The sequence below is a fragment of the Oncorhynchus nerka genome, linkage group LG1 (assembly GCF_034236695.1).
Source record: "Oncorhynchus nerka isolate Pitt River linkage group LG1, Oner_Uvic_2.0, whole genome shotgun sequence".
In the NCBI taxonomy this organism is placed as follows: Eukaryota; Metazoa; Chordata; class Actinopteri; order Salmoniformes; family Salmonidae; genus Oncorhynchus; species Oncorhynchus nerka.
Genome location: NC_088396.1, coordinates 19,499,400 through 19,518,266, shown reverse-complemented (window position 1 = coordinate 19,518,266; position 18,867 = coordinate 19,499,400). Strand labels below are relative to the sequence as shown.

Here is an 18,867-nt window from a genome sequence, read left to right as displayed (position 1 = left end):
CTGATTGAACATGAAATGTTTTTCAATATGATTGAAATAGGGCTACAGCCTACTGTTTATATTTTATTGCAGGCATCTCGGTTTTCATTTGAAGCAACATTTTATACTTCACTTGTTTGTAACATTGGCAACTTTGTATTTGTAGTCAACTATTATACTGATAAAGAGCCAATACAGTAGGTTGCGACAATACACTAATAGGTTGTAGTCTGTCATAAAACCTTGAAGAAGAAGAAGACAGAGCAAGAGAAAACATTCATGTAAATGTAAAGGTCAAAGTAAGCATACGCTGATTAAAATACCTGGCTTTCTGAGCAATCTTTTGAATTATTAAGACATGTAAACCCCTTAACCGGTGTTCCAGCGGGTGTATTTGATCTGTACATGTGCTCGCACCAGCCAAGTGAGCCTCCCTCCTTCGCTTAGAGTGAAACAACTGAATGTATGTGTCCTGGAAGTTGTTTTCACATAAAAACTTGAAATGTCCAAACTCAGAATCAAATATGCTTCCCAAAAATGACATGTTCACTGTGGTAAAATTTTCATTTGATTGTGCCATCAGGTAGCCTGATTTCAGATGTGTCCATGTAAACAGAGTTATGAGGGAAATCGTTATTCTTGCAAAGCATGTCATTGTTTTAATATAACTATTATATGAATCTGACTATGCACAATAATCGCATTTTTGTGTGCATGAAACCACACTCTTTGTTAGGTAGCTTATGTTGTGATAGTGGGTCAATGGTGATGGCGGCTGCAGCAGCTGTTATCAACTTCAAGGTGGATGTTGTTGCTGAAAAGTATGTAATAAAATATATTTGCAATGGAAAGTAAGATTTGGTTTGTTCATGTCATGGACATGAAATGGTTTTGCTTTTGTATTGGTATGATTTCATGGGGCCTACTGGAGAAAATGGGCTGCTTATTCTTTAACATTATTTGATGCTGTTTGTGACTGCTGTCGTATGTCTATCAGCCGTGTCTGTGTTTGACCAAAACGGGCTCCCCTTCAGCTCCATGGAGTGCACAGGTATTACGGTCGCTGTCCTTTCATCACCATGAGCCTGTCACCTTTGATGTGACACTTTTCTTGTTGCTGTTGGTGATAATATGATAAGGGTGTTGGCTACCATAAATTGTGTAAACAGTGCATTATTTTATGCTGTGTGTCATGATGTCGTGTCCATGCCGGTTCTGTATCTGTGTGCTGCAGCCCGAAGCGCGGCCAGGTCTGTTTGATTCATTCATCATGTCATCAAAAAGTATTCCTCCTTCTTCACTAGAGCTAGAATGGTCTGACTAAAGAAGCTATAATGCCGGGCGCATGAATTAAGTGATGCTATGTTTTCTGTTATTTCCTAGATTTTTTTCCTAGATCACCTGCAGAGATAGAGCACCTTATGTACTCGCCTATGTTTCTAACTGGTTATAACTAGGTATGACCATGTACAAAATCTCAATTACCTTACATATATGCTTAGTTGCAGTCAAAACAACTCATACAAGTCTATCAATGGCATGAATACTTCGTAGAATTGTCATACAGAAACAAGCGACCCCCTAAATGTACACATAGTGATGTATTGTATTCTCAGAAAAATAGTTGTTCTACAGGAAATGTTTTATAAATACCATAATTCCTGTATTATCTCCAATATTCCATATGCAACATTTAAGCATCCTGCCATATGCCCTACCAATCCCATTGTTTCACTAGCAGCAATGCTAAAGCTGGCTGTGGGGTAAGCAAATAAAACTAAACCATATTTTTGGTAAATGTCTCTCAGGATCATTGGATTAATTGCTTTTTGTCAATAAAATGAAGTACAGTATATTTAAAATGTTGGATGTAGCACCCCTGGCAGTTGTTTTTTCCACATAAATATGACAAAATGTATATTTACTTCAAAATTCTAAAAATGATACTGACATCAAATGATGGTGAATCCGCTTTTTAGTATGTTGATTGTATTTGGATTCCACTTGGAAAAAACCTCCACATTATTTAAGGGAACAATTTAGAATTACATTTGACAAAATATGCAAATTAACTGTAATTTTGCTCAAATAACAGTCTGTTTTGACAACAAAGAAAAGTCAGATAACATTATTTGCATGTCTAATGATGTTTTGATATGAAATAAGTTGATATTTTGCTATGATTGTTGCTTTTTCCAATGACCCCAGTTGCTAATTCATGTACTGTGTAAAATATGTTGGTAGTATGAGGGTTAATTTCTTCAAAATACCTGACTAATTAATTACATTCAGGGAACATTGTCTCTGAACATTATTTCATAACCAACCCAGAAGCAAAGGAGCAAACAAGAAAATGTTCTCAGAACACTCTAGGAACATTCTTGGAACATCATTCTGGTTGTGCAGCAACTCTGTGTTAGCAGACCCTATCGGTAATCTCTCCCATATGACCATGGAAGTGCCTGGCCTCACATTTCAGGCGGCAGCCATGTAAGCAGGACATGAGAATGGACAGACCACATCATGTTGACTCACAGTTCGCCTTGGGCACTACCAGATGTCAAGGAAAACAATAACAAACACACACAGATGCTAGGGAGGAGCCATTTCACAAATGGACATGCGAGGAACCAAACGTCTTAGGCATGAGTGTTATGTTTACCCACCATAATATAGGAAGGACATGCATCGCATAAACTGGCTAAATTGGCCCACAGAGACATGCAGTATAATTCTGGAGATGAGCGGGAAGCAGACACTTGTGTTGGGGGAAGAAAATATGCTTCATATTGGCACTGCAAGGGGGAGTAGAGGATCTTATGTCAACTTTCCTCTTCACCCAAATGACAAACCCAGATGCAAAGCCTCTGTCTCTTCCCACACCACCTGCAGATGGTTTGCCAACCCTACCAAAGCTTGGCATGCACAGTCAAGATTCTTCCCACCATTGTATTACTCACTAGAGGCTAACTAAGACAAGGCCAGTGAAGGCATTCCCAACATTTGCTGGCAATGAGGAAGTCTCAAGGAGGTATCCCTGCTGCTAAATAACAATTGGACACACAATGGTAAAGCATGCTGTTAGTAAGGCAGCATTTCAAAAACACATCATACTAATGGCCTTGGAAAATATGCAAATTCCGTGTCAAGAGAAACAAGTTAATTTTTTATTTTTTGTATAAACTTGCAAGGGATCTTCGAAGGTAAAAACTACAGAGATGTTGAAATTTTGACGAGATTAAAGTGCAAACGTATACAGTACTATGTAATGTACCTTGCAGAAATATCAGGACTGTGCCTAAAGTAAAATGAGGCACAACACAGTCAGGGCCCGGTTTCACAATAGTGATGGAACTTAGGCTTACAAGTGTTTTATTGATGCATCTTTCCTACAACGGCTGTAGATATAACATGCGTTTCCCAAAACACCAAGCTGACATATCATGAAATTCAACAAAAATATAAATGTAAAGTGTTGGTCCATGTTTCATGAGCTAAAATAAAAGATCCCAGAACTTTTCCATGTTCACCAAAAGCTTATTTCTCTGTTGTGATCACATTTGTTTACATCCCTGTTAGTGAGCATTTCAAATTTGCCAAGATAATCCATCCACCTGACAGTTGTGGCATATCAAGAAGCTGATTAAACAGCATGGTCATTACACAGGTGCACCTTGTGCTGGGGGGTCAATAAAAGGCCACTCTAAAATGTGCAGTTTTGTCACAAAACACAATGCCGTAGATGTTTCAAGTTTTGAGGGAGTATGCAATTGGCATGCTGACTGCATGAATGTCCACCAGAGCTGTTGTCAGGTAATTTAATGTTAATTTCTCTACCATAAGCCGCCTCCACATCCTGCTTCCTCACCTGCAGGATCTTCTAAAAACTGGCACCTGGACAGCTGATGAAACTGTGGGTTTGCACAAGCGAAGAACTTCTGCACAATCTGTCAGAAACCATCTCAGGAAAGCTCAACTGTGTGCTTGCCATCCTCACCAGGGTCTTGACGTGACTGCAGGTCGGTGTCGTAACCGAATTCAGTAGGCGAATGCTCACCTTCGATAGCCACTGGCACGCTGAAGAAGTGTGCTCTTCACGCATGAATCCCGGTTTCAACAGTACCGGGCCGATGGCAGACAGTATGGCATTGTGTGGGCGAGCGGTTTGCTGATGTCAACGTTGTGAACAGAGTTCCCCATGATGTCGGTGTGGTTATGGTATGGGCAGGCATAAGCTACGGACAATGAACACAATTGCATCTTATCGATGGCCGTTAGAATGCTCAGAGATACCGTGACGAGATACTGAGGCCCATTGTCGTGCCATTCATCTGCCGTCATCATCTCATGTATCAGCATGATAATGCACAGCCCCATGGTGCAAAGATCTGAACACAATTCCTGGAAGCTGAAAATGTCCCAGTTCTTCCATGTCCTGCATTCCAGACATGTCACCCATTGAGCATATTTGGGATGATCTAGATCGACAGCGTGTTCCAATTCCCACCAATATCCAGCAAATTTGTACAGCCATTGAAGAGGAGAGGGACAGCATTCTACAGGCCACAATCAACAGCCTGATCAACTCTATGTGAAGGAGATGTATCACGCTGCATGAGGCAAATGGTGGATTTCCTTATATATGAACTGTAACTCAATAAAATTGTCGACAGTGTATATTGAGACAAATCAGAAATAGCAAAATAGAACTCAATTGATTGAACATTAAATGTATTTCAATATGATTGAAATAGGGCTACAGCCTACTGTTTATATTTTATTGCAGGCATCTCTGGTTTTCATTTGAAGCAACATTTTATACGTCACTTGTTTGTAACATTGGCAACTTTGTATTTGTCGTCAACGTTATTCTGAAGTTATCGGCGATCACAGAGAGACGGATAAACCGTGTGATTCTATGTTTAGCGGAGATCTTTAATGTATAAAGTGAGGTGGCAGGACAAAAAAAAAGTCAGGCGTTAGATTACGAGCGTTTTCAAGTGCAACGTTAATAACGATGGTTTAGGATAAACAGCTCTGAGATTTAGCGACACTCCTACGAAGGTTCTTACAACGTACTTAGCCCTAAGATACTTTTGGGAAACCGGGCCCAGGATAATAAAACAATACAGGTATACAGGTCAGAGTTTGATTTTGCTATAATTAACATCACTATGGCAACTATATATCCTAATGCATCTACTTCTATTCATACTTGAACGTCCAGTTGTACCTCAACTTTGCACTGATATTCTGAGATTTAAAACAACGTACTCTGACAGAGACTGACGTCTTGTATTTAAATCATAGATGAAAAGTTGACACGTTTCCCTTGTGTCTTGGTAGACTAAACTGAAGTTTTAATATCAACTTAAACACGTATTGCCTTGGAGTAGACCGTTTTAAATTACTCATGCAACAACAGTAGTTACTTTCTTAATTAAGAAAAAAACAATACAGACATTTCTGCCTGAAAACCACTTATCTTCTCACTGCGGCTGTGAGCTGCCTACAATGTCATGTCATCCTTGAACAAGGCAATGTGTAATCATCTCATTTGTTTACCAGGCGAATATGAAAAACAAGGGGAAGCTCAAAAGGGAGAAAAACACACACACACACACACACACACATAGGAAAGAATCCGGTTTCAAAGGTTTGCTATGTTGGGCAGCTGTAAAGATATGTGTAAAAATACACAGGTATAAATACAGCAAGGACGAGTAGCACCATACACAGCACTTGTAGTGTTAATAAAAGTTCAACTCTATATTAGGGGTATGATTTCAATGTAGACTTGAATTACACAATAGGTTAGTTTAAATAGCCTAACCTAGCAAGCATGAGCCTACTTGTTTAATAAGTTAAAGAACCTGAAGCAGTAGCATGTAAGAAACCTAGTTCTTATTCCATCATACTTTCCACTTGGCCAGACCACATTGTAAGGTCAGTTGATGATCAAATGCAGTCAAGTGCATTGGGCAAACATGCACACGCATGTAGTGTTGTGTCTAGTCATTAAACTGTCATTCATTCCCTAGATATTTTTTTTAGGCCAAAAGCCACTGTGGAAAAGTTGTTTGTTTACCTTTATGATCTAATCTCTATATCTGTGGTCTGTTTACTTCCACAAGACATCACATAAGACATCAATTACATTAGTTCCCTATGGGAAATATAAAGTTATTCTATTATAAATAATGGTCAGTGAAAGAAAAGACCCGTGGTGAGTGGACCTCTCAACCCACTGGAAGAGGACCATCCCTTGTCCCTCTGTAGTCTCAGAAGTTCATCATGTCCATCAAAGTGTAACCACGTCACTCCATCCACCCCACTGCCTGAGACCAGCATACAAAAACCCCATCTGCAGACTAGCATCCCCATTCTACGCCAATAAAAAGGGATTCCAAGGGTATGGGGGCTCAGGCTAGACGCTGTCCTTGTTGATCCTAGGACCTACAGATCTAGGGTCATGCTACCCAAATCTTAACCATAGTTATTAGAGGTGGTGAGAGTGGCTGTGAAAACGAATTAGGGCAACCTTACTGGACTGAACTGGTGGGGGCACTTTTAGTAGCCCACCCTATTTATGACGTTTGTTAGGACAGGGACAGTGTACACCAAAAACAAAGGTCTCAGAGCGCTTATAAGTGATGTATTGCTTCAGATTTAGCTGACAGATATAGAGCAGATCCAAACCATGTTTAGCCCAGCATCGCTCGTGCTAGCCTGGCTTGGTTTGGCTCAGCAGTGTGAAAGGGGTATTCGTCTCTCGTTGCATCTGAGACTTTCTGACAGATCCTGTCCTGATCTCTATGGAGGCTAGCTGGCCTGTGAACTCGACCTGGGGGGCCAAAGAATCCTCCCACACGTGCACACCATAGGCCCTAGACTTAACCTCTGAGACCATTCCCCTCACACATGATAGACTCTTGTAGGCTACTGTAGCGTTAGTGTGTTCACATGTCAACTGGAAAAGAACAAGACATTTAAAGTATGCAAATACAGACTTGGAAATGAGATGTACAGGCAATGTACAAAGGATTACAAAGGGTAGTAGTGTACAGAGCATTGCAAAATCAGGGATGTTGTGACGCACACAGGCAAATGTTAAAACCACAATATTGACATCTAAGTGGGAGGACAGCTATTGAAGATCATAAAAACAAGATGACTATATGACTACGGTATCTACTATGCAGCCACACAAGCTAGCTCTCTAAATATGTTGAATCTTATGGAAATAATAGGCCTGACACAATAAATTGTTTCCCTTGTGCTATACTGCCCAGGGCAGGGGTGAGATAGTATGCGTATCCGGCCCATCCAGTGTACTAACTCCTAGGGACCCTTTGTCTCTCTCTGTGACCCATCAGAAGCCACCTCCCGCCCTCTAAATCAGGAAGGTTGTGTCAGCCGCTGACAGTTTGTTTAGCGCGCATCGACATGGAACACCCCTGGAAATGGCCACAGATTATTTCCACTGTCCTATATTCTTCAAAAAGCCCTCAATCTCAAAATCAAATCAAATAAAATAAAATCAAATTGTATTTGTCACATACACATGGTTAGCAGATGTTAGTGTGAGTGTAGCGAAATGCTTGTGCTTCTAGTTCCGACAATGCAGTAATAACCAACAAGTAATCTAGCTAACAATTCCAAAACTACTACCTTATAGACACAAGTGTAAGGGGATAAAGAATATGTACATAAAAATATATGAATGAGTGATGGTACAGAGCGGCATAGGCAAGATACAGTAGATGGTATTGAGTGCAGTATATACATATGAGATGAGTATGTAAACAAAGTGGCATAGTTAAAGTGGCTAGTGATACATGTATTACATAAGGATGCAGTAGATGATATAGAGTACAGTATATACGTATACATATGAGATGAATAATGCAGGGAACATTATATTAGGTAGCATTGTTTAAAGTGCCTAGTGATATATTTTACATCATTTCCCATCAATTCCCATTATTAAAGTGACTGGAGTTGAGTCAGTGTGTTGGCAGCAGCCACTCAATGTTAGTGGTGGCTGTTTAACAGTCTGATGGCCTTGAGATAGAAGCTCAGATAAACGTTTGCCCGAGCACACACACGCAAGCATAGAAGATGCTGTCCAAAGGGTCTGACTGTTGCAATAACACACAGTAAGTCCAGTTAACACGACAGGGCTGTCAGTGAAACATACATAGTTCAAATCAACGGTCACTCACTAAAATAATGGTCTGTAAAACATATGTGTGTTGGGGGGGGGGCTTTTTAATGTCATTGTGTTTCGACTCGGAATGAAATATAAGGACTAGAGGGAGGTTTGAGAGAGTGATGCATATCAGCACCATTGTAGTTTAGTGTAATGTGATAGCCGAAGCCTAGGGAGAGCGGAACACTAAACATATGATGTGTGCCAAGGTTGTTGTTTAAACAGGGGGATTCAATAATGGCCCGATGCACTTGAATGCATACGAAGGGTAATAAAATATGGAGACAGGATGTGAGATGATGGGGTTATTAGCCCGCTCTCAGATTAATGACTAAACCACAGGCTGGTGAGAAATAGAGAGACAGAGAGACAGAGATAGATAGAGAGAAAGATAGAGAGAGAGACCAATGAGAGGGGGAGAGAGTGTATGTGTGAGACAGACAGACAGACAGACAGACAGACAGACAGACAGACAGACAGACAGACAGACAGACAGACAGACAGACAGACAGACAGACAGACAGACAGACAGACAGACAGACAGACAGACAGACAGACAGAGACAATCAAGGGCCTCCAGCATGATGAAAGCATCACAATGCATTTGTGTTTGTGTGTCCCGACTTCAAAACATGGGAGATGATTTATTGGAGATGGTTTAGCAGTGAGCAGCATCATCTCTGCAGATCAGCAGCATGTATCCACAGCATCTGCTTTCTGAGAAGATACCCTGGCTAACATATCTGCCTGAAGGTGTTTACTTCTTCTGGGAGAGAGAATGCTGTCTTAAACTGTGTGGCAGCTGTTGGTTCAGATGATGTTTAGATATCGGAAAAAGTAAGCGGCCATTTGTGTTGAGGGGACATTTATGTTGAGAATTTGTTCAGAACCTCATCTATTATGCAGACCAAACTATGAACAATGTCAGATTCGAATGTAGCTCTTGGGATAATGCATCATATTCGTCTTTGAAGAATGGTATTTTCTTATTTTTATTCCTCCCATGTTGTGGATATTTTGCATACTTTTTCATAACATTGTGAGCAGTGAGTTCATATTCACATGTAATGTGAATATCTAGGTAAGACAATAACGACTGATCTTAACCTATCCGAAATACAGTCCATTCTGTAGCTAGACCAGAGTGAGAAACAGACACATTTTCAATCTTCAACACTGTTCTCCTTGTTGACTTTTTTGGATGCCTCAGCATAATCTGTGCCATGGAAATCGTTGAGCATTTAAAGACATTGTTACCAAGTCACAGAGGCACCTATTATACACTGACATGTAATATCCCACTTCGACGCAGCATGCAATGGCCACTCTACAGGACTGCTCGGGTGTGGAATCCAAATCCAATGCTTTACAGTTCAAAACAAACACTCCCCTTTTACTATGTGAGCTCATACAGATGACGGATCTTCATTTAATCACACTTATTTTGCTACAAATTTTCCTGCGCAGCAGTAAATTCAAGGTTAAAAAATGCTTCTAAAGTTTGTAATTTCCACTTTAAAATGTCAGGCTTGATTGGCCCTAACAAAAAATATATCAACCCCTACAAAAAAATGTCCATTAATTATATTATGATCCCAAAAATAATTTCCTGTTGCTGCAGGATTATTTTCCTGCTGTAGCAAACTGGCTCAAATGAAGATCCTACATCTGTATATTTACTGCGAACACTTGGCCATTAATCCTTGCAGACTTATTAGACACTTCTGTCAGTTGGCATCTCATGAGATATTCAGACTGAAGAACCTTCTTCGGCTGTCCTATATCCCCAGTCCAGTGAAACAGCATATTTTCCTCAGCACGCTTTTAAATGGAACACAACAAAAATCATGAAAAATGTCATAAATGTTGAAAGAAGCAATAATATTTTGCGTCATGTTATTTTCTTCATGCTAGTGGTTATTGTGGATGTGTTATAAGTAATTAGACTTGTGAGAGTGCTTGTGAGTTTTAAAGGGTGCAAATTATGGACATTGGGGGGGAGGGGAGATGAGGAATACAGTGTCAGGAAAATGCATCTGGAAAGGCTTTACAATGTCTAAAGTGTCCTGATGGACTTATAGTACTTGGTTTTTACATGTCTACTCTATCCTCTCCTTGAAGGAGTAATATCTCTGCATTTCTCATCGTATCGTGCCAAGATCTGATGTGAGCATCATCATCTTCATCATGGTCTTCCCTCTAGCTTCCCCACAATATTTCATCATGTCCAATCTGTGCCTTACATAACAATGCAGCTGATTCAACAACAACTTGAGATAGCACTGGTGCCAAACAGTGTTCGGGTACACCAAGAATGACACCGCTGCAATGCTGTCAGTAAAAGTTCAGTTCAACTGTATGTGCTGTGCCATGTAAAAATAAATGTCTGCATTTCATGTCTGTTTTCAAATGTAACAGTGTCTGTGGAAAACCAAATTTTCCATGTGTCTGAAGACAGTGGATGATATTACAAGATGGCTATCTGTGACACAATAATTCTCCTTCATTTGACTCAATGTTCAGGCCAAATATAAAAAGTCTCCAGTCAACTCATTCTCAAACAGCAATATGCATACACTTACGGAATGCCCAGTAAATTACTTTTTGTTTAGGAATAACATGGTTATGATGACAATTTAGGATATATAGGTTACCTACCATATCATGGCCTAAATTCAAACAAATTGGTTGCCTAACACTTACACTTTATGTGCAGCTTCCACTATAAAGTTTGAAAAGGTTCCATATAAGGACCCATACAAGGTTGTAAAAACATGTCTTGAATAAAGCTTGAGTTAAAACTAATTACATATTGTAGGTTGTCTTCCTTACAAACCTGTAATGAAGCATGTTGCAGTGCAACCTTAATGATAGGCTACCTCCCACTAAGCATTTACCACCAGGCAACATCTTTTGGACGTCTTTTTTTGGTCATGTCCTCGGACGTTGATTTCTGGTCCGGATCGGACCAAATTTGAACCAATCATAGACGTCTATATTTGGTTCAGATTTAGACCGGCTTTGATTTCAATGTCTGGACCAGCCTACGTTTGTCCTAAATATAGGCCGAGATAGCGCTGGTGGACAGCACAGTACTGTTTGGGCAGCACAGTACAGTACATTACAGTTCACGATAAAGAAAAGTACAGTACACTACCACAGAGTACACTGGACTTACAGTAAAGTAAAGAAAAGTATATTAGTGTACTGTATTGTACCCTACTCTAATGTACTTCACTGAACTAAACTGTACTGTACTCTACTGAATTAAAATATACGGCACTCTACTGTACTGAATTAAACTGTACTGTACTCTACTGAATTAAACTATTCGGAATTCTACTGTACTGTACCCCCCCCCCCCCCCTTAAAAGACTTAGATGCACTATTGTAAAGTGGCTGTTCCACTGGATGTCATAAGGTGAAAGCACCAATTTGTAAGTTGCTCTGGATAAGAGCGTCTGCTAAATGACTTAAATGTAATGTAAATGTAATTAAACTGTACTGTATTGTACTGTACTCTACTGAATTAAACTATACGGCACTCTACTGTACTGTACTGAATTAAACTGTACTCTATTGTACTGTACTCTACTGAATTAAACTATACGGCATTCTACTGTACTGTACTGAATTAAACTGTACTGTATTGTACTGTACTCTACTGAATTCAAATATACGGCACTCTACTGTACTGAATTAAACTGTACTGTACTCTACTGAATTAAACTATTCGGAATTCTACTGTACTGTACTGAATTAAACTGTACTGTATTGTACTGTACTATACTGAATTAAACTATACAGCATTCTACTGTACTGTACTGAATTAAACTATACTGTACTCTACTGTACCGTACTTTACTGTGTTTACTGCACTCTACTCTACTCTAATAAATTAATCTCAACTGTACTGTACTGTACTGTACTGTACTGTACTATACGGTACTTTAACATACCCCTCTGAATTAAACTCTACTGTACTATACTGTACTGTACCCTACTGTACTGTAATGTACTGTACCCTGAAAAAAACTCTGTCCTGTACCGTATTGTACTGTATTATTGTGTTCTACTGTGCTGTACTGTACTAAACTGTTCCCTACTGTACTGTGATTTTCAAACTTGTAAAACATAGCTTAGACGTCTATGATTCGTGCAAATTTGGATCTGGTCCACACCGACCAAATTTGTACTTGTTTGGGTGTGGAGTTTATTAGAAAATAAAACCCAGCATGCTTTGCTAGTGTTTGTTTTACATTTACATTTCGGTCATTTCTAACCTTTCATTCTGCACCTGAAATGCAGGTGATGTCAACGTCTGTCAACGTCTGGAAAATATTTCAAAAATACACATTTTCAACTAATTTTGCTTAATGGGCTTGCATTGTTTTCTGTTCCAATCCTTTCGATTCCTTTAAAACTCTTTATTGGAAAGGTTGTCATAGATGAAACAAATCCGTTTAACACTAACATAACCTAATGATTAAGTATTCATAGGCTATTCCAAGTAATAGGCTATAGCCTCGTTATTGACCTAATTCCTGATCTTCTTCAATACTGTCTCACAGGGGTATCGACCAAGCCTTCTCTTGATTGTGTTCTCATTTCTCCATGTAATTATGCAAAATATTACTGCAAATGACTAGCCTATCTGCGGTGCGCAATTGATTTTTGAGTACTACAAGAAATACAGTAGTCTATCCATGTAGACAGTGCACTGAAATCCCAAAACCGATTTCAGGACAATATTAATCCGACAGAAATGTAACTCATTACAACAGACTCTTTCCGATTATTATGGTCTTGAATGGGATATTCATGGGCTATTGATTTGAGAAATGTAAATGCCTATGCATGGATAAAACTGGAAAATAGTAATCTTAAAATAGATCTGTAAATATGGCCATCATAGGCTATTCGAATATTTCTTACCTGATGACAAGAGCTTAAAATCCAATGACAACGTGATTTAGAAAGTCACATAAACCGACCAAACACTCCAGAGACAGCTTTCCAAATGCAACCTTCCGGGCGGTGATAGTGAACCAAACCCAACGGATCCCAACGCTCAATGAATAAAGTGTCAGACTAGGACTGCTGTCAGGTTGTTGGAAGCCACCCACTATTGTTAGCCGACTTCCTTTTACATCACGAATTAGCCTACAGCGCTTCGGGAGAACCCACCAAGCTTTAACATCATTCACGCGTAACAGACGCCGACGGCATGTAGGGGAGACCGGGTTGGTTGTCTCGCGGGTTGGGCCCGGTTTCCCAATAGCGATGGAACTTAAAAAGTGCGTCGTTGAGGTATGCGTCGATACTGATAGGATCGAAAGAAAGGCAGCGCTGCTCTCGGGTCATCTGTCTCCACCCAAATCTTATTTTAACATTAGAAATATTCCACAATACTGACGACGGATCAGCTCCTAGAGAAATAGTATCACATCTGGCTGCAAATATTCAGGCAGTTTATTCTAATGCTTAGCCTATGATAATGCACTAAATCAACATTTTGCATACCATATTTAGGCAGAAATTACAGTAGCCAAATAGCAAAATAAAACTAAATTGAATGAACATGAAATTGATGTCAAAATTATTTAAATATTTAGGCTTATATGTAGCCTATAGGGGAGACTAGGGATGGTGCAACACTACTTTGCATTTTTATCAATTTCTCTGAGATTGTTTGAGCTACAACATTAAAAATGTGGTATGAACAACATACATTGGTCTTCTACAAATTGGTATAGGTAATTTAACTCAAAATTAAACAGACAAGGTGTGACTTTGTATCAAATACAAGGAGTGAAATGTTACAATTTACCCCACCAGCAAACCCCTGAGGTCAGTTGTAATAAGGCTTGGGTTGAAATTTTAAAGTTAAAAAAAATGCATAAATCATGACATATAAGAACATATTGAAAGACTTTATTGAGAACATGAGAACAACATTGTCATGTTTAAAATTCTGTTTGGAAGAAATAATATTACTATTTTTACACTCTTTACACTTTTACACTTTTACACTAACTGGCCATTTTCAACTAAACAATAATGTCTGACTACTAAACAACACCATCTGAAGTAAACAACTGAATGTTTGTGTGTGTGTGTGTATGAGTAAGTGAGTGAGTCAGTTGCGATAGTGGTATGGTAGTCCTGGGGAACAGGCTTGGTGGGCCCATAATTCACATTCCCAGTACTGCACCCAGACCGCCTTAGGCTTGCTACAACTAACCCTGACCCTTGAAGCCATTAGCTACACAGCAAATTCCCCTGTGTTAAATTAACACCAAAAATGTGGATCCGAATAGCATAGGAGGTTGGTGGCACCTTAATTGGGGAGCACAGGCTCGTGGAAATAACTGGAACAAAATAGATGGAATGGTATCAAATACATCAAACAGATGGTTTCCATGTGTTTGATGCCATTCCATTTGCGCCGTTCCAGACATTATTATGAGCCGTCCTCCCCTCAACAGCCTCCACTGCCTTATAGGACACTGAACATTGCTAAATCAACACACTGCTTAATGTAAAGCTTCATTTGCATATTTCCCAGAGTGCTTGACCTTTCAAGTGACTTTTATTGTTACAACACATGACTGAATTTGCTAGTGACAGAGAGATGGTTGTTGCATTCATCATCTTATTACTCCGACAGAATTCAAAAAGTGAGATTCTATGTGAAATGTTGTCCTGGAAATGTTAATATTTGACACATTACAATGTTTTTCATGAGGCCTTATTTTGAGGTCTTACACTCTAAAAAATATTGGGTAGTTTGGATGACCCAACTGCTGGGTTGCAGGCATCTGTAAAAAAAGAGCAAGGTTGATTAGTTGATTCTGTGTAATTGAGATAGGACCCAACGGATCAGATCAGAAGACTGGAGGCTTGGCTTAGTAGGGGTGTGGATTTCATTAAGTACTTTTTGGCCACCTGTGAGAGTAAATGTCATTCCGGTTCATCTGTTCTGTTGAACTGGTATCACTAGTTAGGGTTGAATTGTTTTTATTGCTTTAATGAACTGTATAAAAGTGTTTCTTAAAAGCTTACACAAATCCCAAAGTGATAGTACCCACCTTGTTGAAATATGTAAAATATAATGTACATATTTTTCTACTAGAATATGTATTGTGCAATAATATTTAAAGAAAATTATACATTGCAGTATACAAACTTAACAAAATCAACAGAAATAGCAAAAAATGGCTATCTAAAAGCAAGTTACTGCCTAGTTAGGTCTTCAGCCAGCATAGAACAAAAGGGAGTGAAGGGTCGTTCAAAACTCTGACAGTTGTCAAGTCAACGCATCACAAGAAACATGCAAAACGGGAGATGTATAATTATTGATGCAATTGACTCTGGTTTCTCTTCATTATGCACAACCCTGCATGGATGATATTTTCTGGAGTTGTGTCCCTCTCTCTATCTTCTCTCTCATTATCCTTTTCTTTGGACGGACCAGGAGGCAGCAAAGGTAACGGTGTCTTGACCACGGTTGGCGCAGTCTCACTGGTCCAGCGGACAAGGCTGGAAATCCTGGAAGAACTGGGGAAGACAAAAATGTAACTGTGGCCTGACCGCGGCATGACCTGACTCCATGGACCACCCCAAATCCCAGCACCAGACCAGCTGCCTGTGGAGGAAATGACGGACTGCAGGCCTTGAGGCGAGTAGAGTGCTGCCGAGGCGGGCCTTACTCCCTCTACCCTTGGCCTGCAGCCCTCCTCCCCTGCCTTTCTTTTTTTTACATCTGCCCTCCTTAGGCAACCACCGACCTGTCCAGAACCAGCAGAAGACCAACAGAAAGAGAGAAAAGACCAGACAGTATCACCACCAGAACCAGAGGTGTGAAGAAAGGATCAAAGACACCAACCTATGCCTGGAGTGAGCAGACCACAAGGGAGTGCCTCCATTGACCTAAAGGTCACAGGCTTCCAGGTGTGTCTGCTCACTCTGAGGTTTGTCCTTCCTCCCCCTGCAGGACCGGAGTAGATCAACACCGTCCTTCTTCAAATCCCCCCCACCCAACCTGAACAAAATGACCGAGATGAACCCAGGAGTGATGTACAGCTACAACGCGGTGAGGCTGGCACTAATCCCCATCGAGGAGACTGCCAAGGACGGAGTGCCGCCAATCGCTGGGGAGCAGCTGGAGCAACTTGAGCAGCAATAACAACCGCCAGACCAGAAACCATGACCCGCCTGGAATTCAGCAGGGCAGTTCTACAGAGAGGTATGGGCTTTGAGAACTGCCTGGTGAAACCTCCAGGGCCAGGAATAATTTGAAGCCAGTTTCAAGACCCCCCAGTTACTAGAACAGTTTAGATTAAAATACAGAAATTGTATTTGTGAATCAAATTGTAAAAAGACAAAAAGTCCCATTTCACAGTAATTAAACTCTCAGACACATAATCATAAGTATATAGTTACAGTCCAATTCCACAACAAAAGCATCCAAGAGTATGACATAGAAGTTCGGTTTACACCATTTTGCTACTCAAGGCAGTGGCTAGGAGGGTCCTGGACGAAGACAATGTCTGGACTGGGGCACGAAAATGACTGGTTCAGTTGAACCAGACCCAACAGGAGTGGGTGGAGTCTAACATCTCCCAGTACCATCATGCTCCGGTCCACTACATGGCATTCCCAAACGATGCAGGAACTGCGGCCAACTTGGCCGTCTGGGCGCTACCTGCATGGCCATCGTCTGCAGAATCTGTAACATGATCCTGCAACCTGAGTGGGGAAGGGGGCCACTTCTTTAAAACCTGCCCCAATTCCTATGCTGGCAGGGCAAGGGCCACCACCACCAACCCAAATCCCAACCCCTCCACCCACAATCCCAACACCTCCACCAGACAATGAAGTCCCAGACCTTTCCACAAATACTTTTACTTTAAGTTTGAGCATTTATATGCAAAACAAATTTTATGGGTGATATTTTAGTCACTCAAAAGGCTATTTTTACATGGGAATCAGAATGGCTGTTCGGGACCTTTAAAAAAGGACCGGCTGCTTGATCAAGCCAACATGAATGAAAACCCAAATGATGGTTAAAACTAACTTGTGTTGGGTTATTTACGGAACCTGTTACATTATGCTGGCTTGCAAAGTGTGGTGCAATTCCTATTGAAATCCAGCCAGAGTGGGGATTTCCAACCTTGTGAATTTGAAGGTTATTTTATTTGGTTATGCCTACATAATTAAAATGACATTCAAGTTAAAAAGTTTAAAGCAAGGTATTAAATAAATTCATATTTATATAATTTATATTTAATAAATATAAGTTTAATTGTTCAATCAATGCACATGTAAAAACATAGATATTGAAACAAACAACTCCTAAAATCAACCTGCAATAGAGCATGCTGGGAAATATAATGATGGCAGTGGTTTCAGCTCAAGTCTAGTTATAAACGGTCCTGTTTATCATGAAATTGGATGATATTTGAAGGAAACCAGATCAAAGTATGATGTTAATATTTTTATACATCTCCCGTTTGGTAGGTCTCTTGTGACGTGGTTTTCAGCAGCACCGACGGATGTGCCGACTTGACAACTGCATTTAAGTTTTGAACGAGCTGTCCCCTCTTTCGTTCCATGCTGGCTGAAGACCTAGCTAGCCAGTAACTAGTTAACAACAGACACAGATGAAGACCTAGCTAGCCAGTAACTCGTTAACAACAGACACAGATGAAGACCTAGCTAGCCAGTAACTAGTTAACAACAGACACAGACGAAGACCTAGCTAGCCAGTAACTAGTTAACAACAGACACAGACCTAGCTAGCCAGTAACTAGTTAACAACAGACACAGACGAAGACCTAGCTAGCCAGTAACTAGTTAACAACAGACACAGATGAAGACCTAGCTAGCCAGTAACTAGTTAACAACAGACACAGATGAAGACCTAGCTAGCCAGTAACTAGTTAACAACAGACACAGATGAAGACCTAGCTAGCCAGTAACTAGTTAACAACAGACACAGATGAAGACCTAGCTAGCCAGTAACTAGTTAACAACAGACACAGATGAAAGGGGAAACACGGTATAAGGATCTTCACCACAGATGAATAAGGTAAACTTTTAATTATATTTGCTAACACCCTCCAGTCAAATGTTGGCACCAGTAGAATAGCTTTCTAGCTATGTAGACCATATCTCTCTGCAAGCACACCTTCTCCTATGTTGGTTACAAGGCAGTACTTATTTAAATTAGGTAAATATCATGTTACCATCAGTGTTTAAAAAAAAATGTGAGTTAGGGTGAGGTTTAATAAAACTGCCTCCTGAATCCAAGTGTTTGACATGGGGACGGGGACCAGTAACTTTATGATCAAACTTTGTAGAAGCAACATTCATTTTTTTATATTTTGGTCCGCATTCTTTTATCTGGTTTCATCCAAATATCCTCCAATTTAATGAAAAACGTGATTTTTTACTGTTCATGACCTTTAAGGTAAGGGTTACGGTTGAGGTTAGGGTTAAGGATCCTGTATAGTCTACGATATGGAAATTATAGCCTATTCTGATAATACAACACTGCCCCCTTGTGTCTGAATAACAGTCTTATCAGCGGAGCAAATTCCAATTGCATACATAATGCATTATATAAAAGGGGGCTTTGAACAGAATGAAAATATCCAGAAATGCAATGTGGA

At 40.1% G+C, this 18,867-nt stretch overlaps 1 protein-coding gene across 3 annotated transcripts in view; it reads right to left on the bottom strand.

Moving 5' to 3' along the window:
- The window catches only part of LOC115110681 (calcitonin gene-related peptide type 1 receptor), a 57,462-nt gene extending 43,957 nt beyond the window's left edge, over positions 1-13,505 (bottom strand). Inside the window, exon 1 of one of the 3 annotated variants that reach the window (XM_065012713.1) lies at positions 13,127-13,505. The gene's annotated coding sequence lies outside the window, so the exon portion shown is untranslated. The remainder of the gene's footprint in view (positions 1-13,126) is intronic. The other 2 variants (XM_065012698.1, XM_029636560.2) reach the window with 2 other exon arrangements.
- Positions 13,506-18,867: the final 5,362 nt, after the last annotated feature.